The 6,217-nt window shown below is 40.7% G+C and overlaps 1 non-coding gene across 1 annotated transcript; it reads right to left on the bottom strand.

Moving 5' to 3' along the window:
* Window positions 1–5,385: 5,385 nt before the first annotated feature.
* LOC120257430 lies at window positions 5,386–5,492 on the bottom strand. Its single transcript, XR_005535677.1, has one exon. It is a non-coding gene; the product is annotated as a small nucleolar RNA R71 (small nucleolar RNA).
* Between the last annotated feature and the right edge of the window lie 725 nt (window positions 5,493–6,217).

The raw sequence follows: 6,217 nt of genomic DNA, 5'->3' as shown, positions 1-6,217 counted from the left end.
TAATAAAATCAAAATATATTTTCTTAATCATCTAAATGGTCCAGGCCATCAAATTACCTTTTTAACAAAATACAAAAAAATAAAATAAAATAAAATAAAGTGTTTTTGTATTTGAACCCTTTTTTTTTAAATTATCAAATTACCTTGTTTTTCGTTTGTTTAATTTAAATTATTTTATTTAAAACGTACTATAAATCCCACTTATTAAAAATATATTATTATCAAAATATAGATTATTTTAACTTTACGAAAATACCCAAAAATCTCTCCAAAGTTTGCATAATCCCAATAAATCCCTGCAACTATTGGGATTCCTTATAGGTCCCTCTTTTTTCATTTCTTTTTAAGCTCATTTGAACTTAACGGAGGCTATGGAGCTATTATGTGGGACTGGAAATTACCTCAATGCTCCTAATCTCAACCGCCTGAAACTGTACTTTCTCTCATCTTGTTAACCGGCTGAAATGACCAAAAAAGCCTGGTAAAATCCTTGGGAACCGCTTGCGGCCGGGTGTGTTGATAGTTGGCTCACAAATCGTTGGGATTCGCGTTGGAAACCCTATCTTTGATGATGCTGAATTCGTTAGCCTCCTTCCATCTTATTGTGGTAAAGCCATTGAATTCCCCTTTTTCCTGGAGTCATCTTTCTTGCAAAACCGCTAATCTTCGAGTTCTCTAGAGACATTTCAATCTTTGGTTTTTGAATTGTTTATGAACACCTCCGGCAAGGGCTTCTGTGAACTGAAGATTGCTGACTTGCTTAAAGGAAAAAACCAGACAAGGGTGAGAAGACATACCTGGGAGATCCTCCGCTAGACACCATTTATCCATTTGGTGGACGTCGCACCTATGTTGCAAGAGAGAGAGAGAGAGAGTTTCTTGATGCGATGTTGTGGGTGTATGATGACCACAACCAGCGTTTTAAGATAGGGGTAAGCATGCTCTCATTCAGAGCAGAAGATGTTGCTCTCATTCTAGGGCTCCGTTACGATGGAGATACCATATCCTTCAAGCACGAGAGGGTATAATCCTAATTTGAAAAGACTTTTATGCATAAAACGCATAATCATCACCGTGATGCAATTAAGAAAACCTATTTAGTCTTGTACGAAAAAAGACGGTGAGGAGGAGACCTTTGTGAAGCTCCTCGGGGTTTACTTCATAACCACTGTCTTGCTCCCCAATACTTCTCTGAATGCGCCACCATTTACAACAAGGTATGCTGACGATCTGGCCTCGCTAGGCCATTATGCTTAGGCACATGCTACTCACAGGTGGCTGATGATCAATGTCGTTGCGATAGCTACTCATGTGCAACTTTGGTGTAAACAAAAGTCAACCACTATAGGCTACATGAAAGGATGCTCCATTGTCCTGATCATTTGGTTCTATGAAGTGGCAGACAGTGTGAAGAAACTACAATTGGGATGTACATCCCGTATAAGGTATTACAGGGAGTCAAGTTTTATAAAGGCGGTGTCTATCGGCCCGCTATTGAAATCAATCAAAGGAAAACAAGTTATTCCACTTGTTGTGTAAAATATTTGCTACTTTGGTGTAATGAGCTATTTCATGTGTATTATAATGATCTATTGTGTATTATATTAGAATCTAATGTAAAATATGTTGTTCATGTGCAATATATTAGTTTTTTGTGTAGTATTAATTCTTCATGTGTAAAAATAATAGTTATAGTGTACGGTTTCGACTTTCATGCGTATATTTCAGATTAACTGTGTATGATATGCTAACGACATTGTAATTGTTGCGTGTTTACTTTGCAGTTCTTTGAGCTTGTGCCAGCTAATGACAAAGAGAATATCTTAGTTAGTAATGTCAATCAGAACCGCAAACAAACCTCTGATAGATCAGATGAACCGGGCGACTCAAAAAGGAGGTCCCGACAACCAACCAAGCCAATGAGGCCTTCAAAAAATAATAACTCCCCGACCTATGCTAGGAACAAGCCAAGCACTGAGCCAACAAAGAAGTGAGCTCGGGGAAAATCCCCCCATCCAACTCTGAGAAAATCGGCCGCCATGAGTCATTTGCTGAGAAGCCTAATGAGGTTCCGTGAGGTGACATTGAGATGCGGTGGTTATTGTAGCAAGTTTAACTGAGTTCTGTGACCTTCGAGCTCGTATATACGAGCGTGACAGAGAGGATGCAAAGTAAAAGAGGGGTAACTCACCATCACCATCTCTGGATTCGCCCACTTGTATGACGCTAACAGATATCGGTCGGCGTTCTTTATTAGGTAAGTCTTCTAGTTCCGATACAAGGTTCAAATGGGTAGTGTGGTCTTGGAGAGACCGATCTGGCAAGCATGATGCGAAGATGACTGGCAATGATAAAATTCCTACACATTATGAGGCCACTACTTGTGAGGATATTCAGGTTCCACCAATAACAAGTCGCTAACCTGAGCCAAAATTTGCAGCATAAGTCCCTGTCGATGGCAGCTCGGTTCCCGCAAATGATAGCCATGTATCGGAGGCTCCCTGTGATGAAATTCCTTCTCTTGTCCCCATCCTAAGGCCTTAGTGGCCCCAAATATTCCGGTAACAGCCGAAGAGACTCCCCTTATGCATGTTATGTGACATACGACTGCGGTAGATACACATCAAGAAAGTCTAACAGAACTTTCTCTGAAGAGAATTCCACCAAAACAAGCACCAGTCAAGAAAACACCACCAAAGAGGCTACAACCAAAGAGAGTCCCTCCACAAAAGACCAAACCTCTTCAAACAAAATCCCATGGTTCTAACATGTCAGAACTTAAAGAGGCTGCATTACGCATTGTTGACATATTACTTAAGACTCTCACTAGTTTGAGAAAAAATAAACTGGCAGAGGGGCTTCTTGCACTTTTCCAAACCAGGGACCAGTAGAGGGGCAGGTGTACCATGAGGAGCAGAAGAAGGCTTGATAATTTCTTGTGTATTAGTAATACGAAGTATTCTTTTCTTACAATGAGCATTACTTTTCTTAGATTCTATTGCTAATACATGTGTATTTGTGTTCTTTTGTGCATGTAGGGTTGTGGAGACAAATATAGATGAAAGAAGTCAAAGTAGATTGAGAGTGCACTTTGTTGATGAAATCTTGGAGTGAGCAAAAAAGAAGACACAAGTTGTACTCAAAGACATGTGAGTGTGTGCCAACCTCCGTGGTGTTCAAAGAAATATGCAAAGCTAGCAAGATTATCGTCAAATGTGCTTTTATTTAAAGATGCAACGCAATCTACAGTGTAGACATGTGACCGTTTATGTTGCCTCGATGAAAAGTGTGGTTTCGGGAGTATTTTGGCGGAGTAATGTAGCAGGTACTGTACCAAAACACTGTATCAGTTACTGTTCACAACCGTAGAGAATTGATTTTTTGGAGATTCACACGGGCGTGTGGAAATTCCACATGCTCATGTGGATCCCCGATTCCAACCCTATTTAAGTCACGATTCAGCCCGATTTGAGGATACTCTTTTCCATCTTTTGGCTATATTTTCTCCACCTTTAGAGGCGCCCGTTGCTAGGGTTTGGAAAGGATTTGGCTAGGTTTTTGGAGGGGTTTATGGCCTTCGACATCGTGTTTTCTTCCGAAGAGAGTTATTAGGGGAGCTTTCGTCAGCACCGATCCCGCCAGGTGTGTCCTAGGCTTGACGATGGGACCTTTGGAGAAGACACGGCCACTCCACAAGACCATCGACACTAACATCAAGGGGGTTTTATTCATGAATTGCATATTTTTACTTTTGATTTCATTATTGATTGTATTTTGCTCCATGGTGAGCTAAACCCCTAGTGGGTACTTGGACTTGTAAACCCTAGGTTGATGCTGTTTCTTTGACCTTTAATTATGCTTTCTTTAATTGATGATTTAATTGAATTCCAATCTTGAATACTTGTTGAGTTGATTTTCCCTTAAAGTGACACTAGGGTTGAGAATCCATTTTGGTAATCCTTGTGGATGAGTGACACACCATGAAAGTTAGACAAGGTTAGATTGGAGAGGGTTTAGAGGGTTAGTCGAGAGGTAGTAGAGCGTCCCCTTTTCCCGCCGGTGTGATTTATCCTACCTCCACATTCCAAGAGTTCTTTGCTATCACAATAGAGTGAAGTGCTAAGAGATAAACTCCTCTAGGGCTTAGTTGCTCAAGCAACAGAGCGAAGCATCGAAGTAATCCTTGGTATCTGCGGCTTAATTGTGACTAGGGGTCTTTCGCCTGGACTAAAGGGTTAGATCTATTTTAGGGAATAGGGTTATCACTTGGAATCCCTAGAGCCTATAGCAACCTAACATAGTGTGAGGTGTCGAGACTGAGAGATTTCTCTACCGGTTCATAGCTTAGGATTAGTCATGGTTGATCTTAAGTTTTGGGATCGTGTGTTTAAAGATCTCCACGACTCATTATACATTAGTTAAAAAGCATAATGATTGGGCTTACACTTGAAACAATAGTCTTAGGGTGAGCAATGTTCGGGTGCCCCATTTATCATTGATTGCCTCTCCTATCTTTTATTTGAGCCTCTTTTTTCTTTTCTTATTTCTACTTGTATAGATTCTTATTTACATCATTATCGATTCATCTTCATTCTAGTTAAATAGCAAATCTTTGTGTTTCTAATCACTATTCCCTATGGATTCGACTACCCACTCACGGGGTATTATTACTTCAACAAACCTGTGCACTTGCAATACACCCGCAAAAGGGTGTTTGTCAAGTTTTTGGTGCCGTTGCCATGGAATAGGCGTTTTAGAAGCACTTTGCACTTTGCTATTTTAACTATTCACCATTTATTCTATTTCACACTTTCTTATTCTTCCATCGTTCTGATTTGTTTTTTTTCTTTGGTTGTAGCTCCAGGTTATGACCCGAGAGAACCTTTTGATATTGGTTGAAGGTGATCCTGAACTTGGAAGAACACTTCGTAGAAGTGGTAAAGAACCTGTGCAAGAACAAACAAATCAAGCTGAGGTAGAAGGTGAAGGGTTAGATATGGCAGAACAGAATGAGTAGCAGAGGACACTGTCCAACTATGCCAGACCCGCAGTTCTTGGCACACAATCTAGCATTGTGCGGCTACCGATCACAGCTCAGAATTTTGAGCTCAAGCCAGTATTCATCCAAATGATACAGTAGTCAGCACAGTTTAATGGTTTGGCTGATGAGGATTTAAACAATCACATAGAGAACTTCTTGGAAGTGTGTGACATGCTCAAGATCAATGGTATTACGGATGATGCTATCAAGTTGAGGGCCTTCCCATTTCCTTGAAAGGGAGAGTAAAGCAATGGCTATATTCATTACCTCGAGCATCGATCACTACATGGGAGGAGATGATAGAAGCTTTTCTTGCCCGATATTTTCCTCCCAGAAAATTTGCAAAGCTTAGGAATGAAATATCCTCTTTTGTGCAAATGGAATTGGAGTCTCTATTTGAGACATGGGATAGGTTCAAGGAGCTCCTGTGGAAATGTCCTCAACATGGGTTCCCCGAGTGGATGATAATTTAGACTTTCTATAATGTGTTGAACCCGAGCACAAGACAATTACTTGATGCTGCAGTAGGAGATACCTTAGGGAGCAAGACCTAGAAGAAACTCAGCTTCTCATTAAAGAAATAGCCATGAACAGTTATCAATGGAATACAAGAGAGAGAAAGAAGGTAGCCGGACTTTATGAGATTGATACAGTTACTTCATTAGTGGCCCAGGTTGAGTCATTGAGCAAGAAGGTAGACACTTTAACTTCTAATAGAGTGGAGGCATTGACTAGTTGCACTAGGTGTGGGGGAAGACATGCTCCATTTGATTGCCCGATTTCTATTGGTGGTACATCCTCGGTAGAACAAGTGGACTTTGTGGGTAATACAATGAGAAACCAAGGCAATTCATATAACAACACCTACAATCTGGGTTAGAAGAGCCACCCGAATCTTTCATGGTGTAATCAAGGGCAACAGAAGATAATGGCACCACCTGGATTCCAACAACAACAATAAGCCCCGAATATGGAGAACTGAGTTTCAGGGTTGGAAAACCGAATGACCCGTCTAGAGAAGGCTTTGACCAAGTTCTTTCAATCGTCAGATACAAAATTTCAATCGGTTGAAGCCACACTTCACAACCACACCGCATCATTGCACAATCGGATAATCAAGTGGGGCAAATTGCGAAGTCGTTATCGGAGAGACCTCAAGGAAGCTTGCCTAGTAAC

This window comes from Dioscorea cayenensis, unplaced genomic scaffold (assembly GCF_009730915.1).
Source record: "Dioscorea cayenensis subsp. rotundata cultivar TDr96_F1 unplaced genomic scaffold, TDr96_F1_v2_PseudoChromosome.rev07_lg8_w22 25.fasta BLBR01002109.1, whole genome shotgun sequence".
NCBI lineage: Eukaryota > Viridiplantae > Streptophyta > Magnoliopsida > Dioscoreales > Dioscoreaceae > Dioscorea > Dioscorea cayenensis.
The sequence above is the reverse complement of the archived record's forward strand: the minus strand, read 5'-3'. Positions and strand labels throughout refer to the sequence as shown.